This window comes from Hyperolius riggenbachi, chromosome 8 (genome assembly GCF_040937935.1).
Source record: "Hyperolius riggenbachi isolate aHypRig1 chromosome 8, aHypRig1.pri, whole genome shotgun sequence".
Taxonomy (NCBI): domain Eukaryota; kingdom Metazoa; phylum Chordata; class Amphibia; order Anura; family Hyperoliidae; genus Hyperolius; species Hyperolius riggenbachi.
The window spans coordinates 230,493,811-230,502,299 of record NC_090653.1 but is presented as its reverse complement, the minus strand read 5'-3'; the positions used below and the strand labels follow the sequence as shown (position 1 = coordinate 230,502,299).

The 8,489-nt window shown below is 45.4% G+C and overlaps 1 protein-coding gene across 11 annotated transcripts in view; it reads left to right on the top strand.

Moving 5' to 3' along the window:
• HUWE1 (HECT, UBA and WWE domain containing E3 ubiquitin protein ligase 1) overlaps positions 1-8,489 on the top strand; it is a 177,928-nt gene that overhangs the window by 1,172 nt on the left and 168,267 nt on the right. The window lies entirely within an intron of this gene.

Below are 8,489 nucleotides of genomic sequence, written 5' to 3'. Positions count from 1 at the left end.
TTGAGGATAAGTAAAATGGTTGCCTGGTAGAATTTACTGTCAGACCGATTATTCCCAACATTTCCAATCGGAATTTCCATTCCTCTCTATGTAAAATCGACGGCAATCAGAACGGACATATTGGAAATCAATCTGACAGTAAATCTGCCATAAAATCTCATTGTGTGTACCTAGCCTAAAGTGCATTTAAAATGAATTGCTGTAACCATTGTAAGTTGGACTGTACCTTTTTATTTAATGTATTGTGGAATTCTTTAAAACCCAACTTTAAGCTGTTATCTAGTGGCTTAGTAATTTGAGTGTCCAGATGTTACTTTCATGTGTCAAGTGAGGTTGTTATAGTTAAAACAATCTTCAAGTGAATTACATTTTTTTTAAAATAAAAAAGTGGGTTTAAAGTGCTTAGATGTGATTTTATTGCTGCTTATTGTTTGGGTTTTTCCTGGTACCTGTTCTGCGTAAATTCTATTCACAGTGCCCTGAAAGTTCACTGGGGATGGAAAGCACATTTGAACTGGACATGAGTGGTTGGAAACTTGTGCATGCGCAGTGTTCTCCCCAGGCTCTTTTAGCCGGGTGCTCCACCCGGCTAGATTTGGTGACCACCCGGCTGTCATTGGCTCACGTTCTCACCACCTCCTATGCTGTAAGCAGAGTTGCCCTGCATTTTCATCTCTCCCCACCCGGCGGTTTTTTCATGCCACCCGGCTACAATTTCATGCCACCCGGCTGGAAAATAGTTCTGAGGAGAACACTGATGTGTGTGCTGTAATGCATGGCCAGGGTGCTTTTGCCCAAGAGGGAAAAGCCTTCCAAAACAATCCAAGAATATTTGATTAGGACTATTATTGCAAGTTTATTCTCTCAGTGGGATCTAAAAAATGTTCCTGTAACAGCATGGGCCACGTTTCAAAGAAAGCCAACTATCTACCAGTATTGGTGTAGCTGTTCAGGCTCGGCATGTACCAAACCCATTTGTTGTTAGACCTGACAATATACAGTTAAAGCTAGTGTCAGTGAATTTATTTCTCCACATCAGAACATTTAAATTCATCAGGAATCAGACATGAAGAGCGGTGCCCTGATGAAGCTTGGTGATGCCAAGCGAAACTAGTAGGCGATTGGCTGCTGCCATCCTGCCCACTGACTTCCTACCTATCCAGCAATGACGCGCTGAGAAGTCCGTGGAAGCGCGTGTAGTCCGGCGTCTGATGCCGAAGTTTCCTGGCTGCCCGATTGGGGCTTGCGCAAGACTGCTGCGCTGGTAAGCAATTCTGATGGTGAGCCTAGTGCTCGGCAAGGACTGACCTGTCTGTTTGCGGTTTACCAACACCGTGCGCACGTGAGTCCCCAATTCCGCAGCACCACGTGGCTGCCAGCGTGTCTCCGAACTGTATGCCGGTTCACACCAAGGGGGGGGGGGGGCCCACCGAATCAACTTGCAGCCTACCTGTGCGGCTGGAGCATCATAGCCAGGTAAAGCTTTCTGCTGACGGCCACCGATGGATATCAGTATGGGGTTGTGAGTATGGAGTATTAAGTAAGGCCTTATGTTAAAGCATGCCGGTTCTTTTGAGTGAGACCTAATCTACGTCTATTTGAATTATATTGGACATGCAATTGTATGATTCCGTGCCTCTCCTGCTATTTATTGCATCCCTTTCCACGGTTGGACTGGTTCGTGTTATTAGTGGGGTACCCCATGTTCTGAGTGGTGTGATTGGGAGTATGTGTCAGTGTGGCATGTATGACAGCTGGCTTTTTAATAACAGCACTGTTGCTTTTTAGCTCCGTTGTTTGTATTATATAGATGGTCTTGCAATTATATATGTCAATCAATCGTTTTTCATTTTTGCATACACCGCTGAGTCCCTAAGAACCCTTTGTTTTTGATATTTATTTGTACAAACAAGGTTCAGGGCTTACTCCCAAATTGGGAAGGTGATGCCTAATTGCATCACTTATGTTCCACAATTTCCCTACTCCCTTTCCCCGTTGTACATGAAGAGCAGTGCTAACAGGAATATTTTAACCCTCCTGGCGGTCTATTAGAAACCTCCGGCGATCTTTGATCAGGAAATCCCGTTCACAGAACGGGATTTCCTGAAGGGCGGGATGACGTCACCGACGTCGTGACGTCAAAGGGAGTCCCGATCCACCTCTCAGTGCTGCCTGGCACTGATTGGCCAGGAAGCACACGGGGTCTGGGGGGGGGGGGGTGCCCGGCGGCGATCAAATGCACACGCAGCTAGCAAAGTGCTAGCTGCATGTTGCAAAAAAAAAAGCGAATCGGCCCAGCAGGGCCTGAGAAATCCTGCGCGGCATAGCCCGAGCTCAGCTCTGGCTTACCGCCAGGAAGATTAAGGGTGTAGGAGGAAGCCACAAACCCATGGAAATGCGATTTAAACACACAAACTCCCTGTGCTCTCCCCAGAATTTTTTTTCCAGTCTGGCATGAAAAAGTAGCTGGGGTTGGCGAGATGAGTGAATGCAGGCCTGGTGCTTCTTTGCACAATTTTGCTTACAGCATAGGAGGACGTGAGCTGATAACAGCTGTGTGCTAACCAAAACTAGCTGGGTTGATCTCCCGGCTAAAAGAGCCTGGGGAGAACACTGTCCCTGCAAATAATAATGGCGTAGAAGGTGCCCAGAGAGTAAATACATTAAAATAAAAATGCATAGGTGGCTTCCCTCAAGGAAACTAGATACAACGTATTGGCACTAAGGTAATGCATTTTGTGATTATACAGTACACGTAACTTCACCAGGCCAAATGACAGTGACAAAATCCAATAATAGTCTGGCAAATATAAGATTTAACATAGGGCTATACTGTGGCGTAAAGGCAGTGTACAGCTGTATCCTGTGGCTATGGCACGGAGATGTCTGCTTCTGAGGAGAGGGAACAACGTCATTGCCAACGATGAAAGGGCTTCTGGTGTGAGGAAAACTGTGTGTACGGGATCTTTAGATGACCCTGAGTGGGGGGACATCTGTATAGGAGCTAGATTCTTGGCTGAGATGGCCCCGAATAGTTGTCTGGGTTGCATCATCCAACCTGCGTATCTACTTTGAATGTTTGAATTTTCGACATTATGCATGACATGTCCGCATTCAGTAGAACAATGTCGTTCAAATCACACTGTACACACGTGCATGACTGCATATCATCTGTCCAACAGTCGTCTGAGTTGATCTGCTGAATGGTTTTAGCCAAATACCCAATGTTGGTTGCTTTTCGTTGTTTGGCTACATTTTTGCACATGATTGTTGTCCAATACGGCCAAATCTGTCATCATTTGGATGTTTCAAACGTTTTTAATTTAGCATGTGTACAAGTTTTTATCCGGAGGCATCATACAACATGGAGCAATTTCCTTGTTCAGAGGATGGCCTGTTCGTGAATAGGATTGCCTGATTATCAAGTGGAGCAGAGAGTGAAAAATGTGTTCAGTTGTGTTTAAGAGTTATACTGAGTTTTGACCTGCACACCCTTCTCGTTAGGTTCTGGGCCACTGTGTTGGCTTCCACAAATTCATGAATAAGCTATATCGTTCCAAAACGTGAAGTGGTGTTCTCCCATAGACCGCAAAGCAGGCAATCGTTTCAGTGCTACAGTGTCCCCCTTCGTCAATGCACCGGACTGGTACTTGGCACTGTAATTCGACTTGAACCAGAACTTTATCTGCTGTGCTAAAGAGAATGTGGTTTGTGGAGATTTTAAGCTGTGACTTGATGTTCAACCATTATCGGACTGCAGAGAATAGTGTCCTTGCTTAGGCTACTTAAACTTTTGGGGCTTAAAGGTAATTCAGTGTGCGGCTGAGATTTGTTGTCCATTTGTTGTTGGAATTAGTGCATCTAGTGTATGTAGATATTTATATTTCACATAACTGTTCCCACACTTCCTTATCAGATACATCTGCTACTGTATTCCTTCTTTGTCTTTCCTGATACCCCTGAATTGTTACAGCCACCTTAAAGAGACACTGAAGCCAAAAAAAAATTGATAAGATTGTGTAGCACAGCTAAAAAATAAAACATTGGCAGCAGGTATATACAGTATGAGCCTAATATTGTTTCCAGTACAGGAAGAGGTAAGAAACTCCAGTTATCTATGCAAAAAGTCATTAAGCTCCACCACTTTCAAAGTCGCAAAGAGCTCTGTCTTCTGAAGCTTATCTCAACTGTCTGGCATTGTATTATTTTTTCTTCCCCACAGGACAGGTCAAAAGGTCACTGGCCTGCTCTGCAAAATCATTTAGAATGCTGAGTAGTGTGTAAATTGCAAATATTAGAGCATGATGCAATGTTATAAAAAACACTTTATAACTGAAAATAAAAATGAGAATCTTATCTTTGCTTCTGATGTTCTAGTAATTATCCGTACTAGACACCTAATTCATTATATCATAACTTTTGTGTTCGCTTCAGTGTCTCTTTAACTTTCTGAGAAGCTTGCAACCTAAGAATTTAGAATTCTAAAGAAACGGCATGTGAACTGACCCAATCTATAAAACTAAGCACACCAGCGTGTAGTATGAGGACCTCCTACTTATCTAACCTCGGATGCCCTAGTCTCTGTAGCACCGCTCTGCCCCATTTTAGTCAAAGGAGCGGAGTATGTGAACCCTGTACATTTTTGCACCTATCTGGCAGTGCACAGTAGTGCTGCTTGTGCATTCAGAGCCATGAACGAGTGGTTAAGTGGTGCAAGGGAGGGGAATGCATCCAAACTAGAGGATACTTAATATTACACAGGTTGGCATGGCCAATTTTTGTCCATAGTCAGTTCAGGACCCTCTTAAGCTGATCATACACTGGACAGTCTTATCCAATCTTTTTACATGTAGTATGAGAGATTAATCTGGTCAAAGTATTTTCCATGTTTTTGGTTTCTAAGATGGCCAGACAGTATTTTATTTCAATACATAAGACGTTAAATTAGAATTAAACGGCTTATGAAAATCTCTTGAAACTAATGCATTTACGATTGATATTTACAACCTAATTATCAGTTTGTGTGATCAATCCTTCTGTAATCCACCACATGTAGCAGCACGTGATTTGGCTCTACATATTTTTCCACTACATTTAGTGGTACAAAGCTTGCAGCTGCAGCAATGAGATCGATATTTCACAGGATTGCTGCTGAAATCTTCTATAATATAGTGGTTCAGAATGGTAGAAAAGGTAAACGGTAAATATCTGGAAGATATCAGTCCTGATCTACCACTAATGTATGAGACTGGATTCGCACTGTGCGCGTTGCATAATGAAAGCCTCAAAAGCATAATGAAGCCTCAAAATGTGTGAAGTGCAATGGAAACTAGACATTAACGCCAATTCAACGTCTAAAGCTAATGGCAATCGATAACTAAATAAAAAAAAGTCAAATACTCGAGAGAGAAGGCTTGGGTCCTAATGAGCCTTCCCTCTCCTCTCCCGGTGCCCTCGGTGCTGCGCTGGATCCACCGTTCAAATGCGGAAGACTTCGGGAGCCGAGTCCTCCCGAAGACAGGCAGCTCCATACTGCGCACGTGCAAGTGGGTCATAGAGGGCGCTTTATGGGACCCAGAGCCTCCCTAAGTATCTGCCTTTTTTTTTAAGATTCGGTTCCCATTCACTTTAATGCAATCCATTGCAACGCAGTGATGTGAACAGGCCCATAGGATTGTATGAGCAGTGAGTTGGCAAGCAGAATTATTCAGCAACATAACTGATGCAGTGTGAAGTGAATATGTAGTGTTACACTACATCGATTAAGATTGTATCGTGTGTTCAGACAGAATCTGGTCCATTTTCATGTTGCATAAATTTGCATAAGCCTACATCAACTCAGCATTGTTAGCAACTCATTGGCCATCCCCCTGCATAGGACTACAAATAATTTGAGTTGGGCTTTTGATAACCATAAATTATTCTAAAGAACACCCTTATTAATGTAAACCTTACAAAAATATAGGGAGGCTCCTGTTATGGAACCGGTTTACTAATGTGTGACTTATCATCTCCCTATAATACTGAGTCACTGACAGGAAATGGACATTGTGTCCTAATTTCACTGACTTTACCAGCCTACTGAAATGATTGATGATTAGAGCTGGAACCTTAACTGAAGTCTCCACATTTCTGCTATGTTTCAAAAATATAAAGATTTAGACATCCTGTAACAATTTAAGGTGCCCATAGACCTGACAGATTTGACAGACAAATTTATCTCATCTATCTATATCTATATCTCATTTATACATTGCAGGGGTTTCATCACTCGTTCCAAAATGGTCTGCCGTACCGCCGCGCACTCAACCAACCAGCTTCGGCCTGACATCTTGCAGCATGCGCGATTGACCATGCAACCAATTTCCATCCCAAAATTGGTTGCATTGGTGGTCAGGCATGCACTTGTTTGCTCCGATTTTCTGGATGGTTGATCGGCCAACAAGTCGCCTTATGTATGGCCACCTTTACACTGGTCACATTTTAAAGGAAGCCTAAAGTAGTAGTAAAAAGCCAGTTTAACTTACCTGGGTTTCTACTGACACTACTGCAACCAACCTGAGCCCGCACTGTGACACAGATCCTCTGGTCCTCCGCAGCAAACCAGTAAGTTGATGGCCACTGCGCCTGTGTGGCCCTGGTCGTGTGCAACCTTGATTGCGCTCCTGTCACTGGTAGCGTCCTGTGCATGTGCAGTGAGATTTTCGTGTACTCTATATAGCCTTTATATCACTCTCACTACAGCTGTCCCTCAAGGCAATTTAGGAATTAATGGGCACCCAGTGGAGGTGAAAAGGAGTGAATGATTCTGGCTGCTGTTTTAAGGGGTCACAGGGGGACATTTCGGTTCATATGGTGGCCAAATATCCCCCCCCCCCAAAAAAAAAGTTATGTGCCTGTGCATTAAAATACTTTCTGTCCGGCTACCCGCCGCTAGCGTCCAGCCTTTGTGTCCCACGTGACTACCTGCAGATAGCATGTGGCTCGTGTGTTACACATGTTCCCCAAGTGTTATACACTGCCAGCCAGCCATGTGGGGTGCCAATGCAGGAAGAGGCAGGACTAGGGTTGCAAGCCTCCCCCTTACATTAAATGTGCCCCCCACCCCCGTGTGGGGTGCCCCACTCCCTCGGCATACATATGATTAAGCCGCCGGGAGATTAGGGTCCCCGGGTCAAACTGTAAAAAGGCTCACCCTGCTCCTGCAAAAGTCCTGGTGGCGTTAGAGATAGGTGTAGCCAGTAGTAGGTGGCCACAGCATAGGTAGCCAGTAGTAGTGGCTGCGGCATAGGTAGCCAGGGATAGGTGTAGCCAGTAGTTGGTGGCCGCAGCATAGGTAGCCAGTAGTAGGAGGCCGTGGCATTGGTAGCCAGGGATAGGTGTAGCCAGTAGTAGGTGGCCGCAGGATAGTTGTAACCGGTAGTAGGTGGCCGCAGCGTAGGTGAAGGAGGGGTTGCCCTAATTGGAGGTAGGGAGTTCCATAGTGTTGGAGCAGCTCTTGAGAAGTCTGGGATGCTTGCTTGGGACTGGGTGATGCGGGGGCGGTCAGGCGACGTTCATTGGAGGAGCGGAGTGAGCGGCTAGGTGTGTACCTCTGAGTAAAATCCGAAATGTAGGTTGGACAGGTTTTGTGGACAGATGTGTAGGTCAGACACAGTATCTTGAATCTGTTTCTGGATTGGATAGGAAGCCAGTGGAGAGATTCAGAGGGGAGCCACCGTGGTGGAGCGATAGGAGTGGATAATTCTGGCTGCTGCATTCATGATGGACTGCAGCGGGGCTATTCAGGTCATAGGGAGACCAGGCAGAAGGGCATTGCAGTAGTCAAGGTGGGAAATTATGAGGGCATGGATGAGGAGTTTGGTGGTGGCAGAGGTCAGGAAAAGGCGGATCTTGCAGATGTTACGGAGGTGGAAGTTGCCATGACTTCGTGAGGTTTTGGATGTGAGGAGTGGTGGCGGGTGAAGAGTGCGGAGTCCAGGGTGACACCCAGACAGCGGGCTTGAAAGTTAGGGCGAATGGTAGTGTGGTTAACAGTGACATGCACATCTGGAAGGTTCAGGGATGGCCGGGGTGGGAAGATCATAAATTCCATTTTGTTTAGATTTTGTTTCACAAACCAAGCGGACATCCAGGAGGAGATGGCTGATAGGCAGAAGGAGACCTTGTCCATGGTAGTGGTGGATATGTAAGGGGTGTGGCGGTAGATCTGGGTATCATCTGCATACAGATGATAGTTAAAACCCATGGAGAAGATAACCTTGCCAATGGAGGTTGTGCTTAGGGAGAACAGTAGGGGGCCAAGGACTGAGCCTTGGGACTCCCACCAAGAGGTGATTGGGGGTGGATGAGGATTCATTGAAAGAGGTTGTGAAGGCGCGGTTGGATGAAAGCCAGGTCAGGGCGAGGTCATGAATGCCCATGGACTGGAGGAGTAAAGGATGGTCTACTGTGTCAAAAGCTGCTGAAAGGTCGAGGAGGAGGAGAAT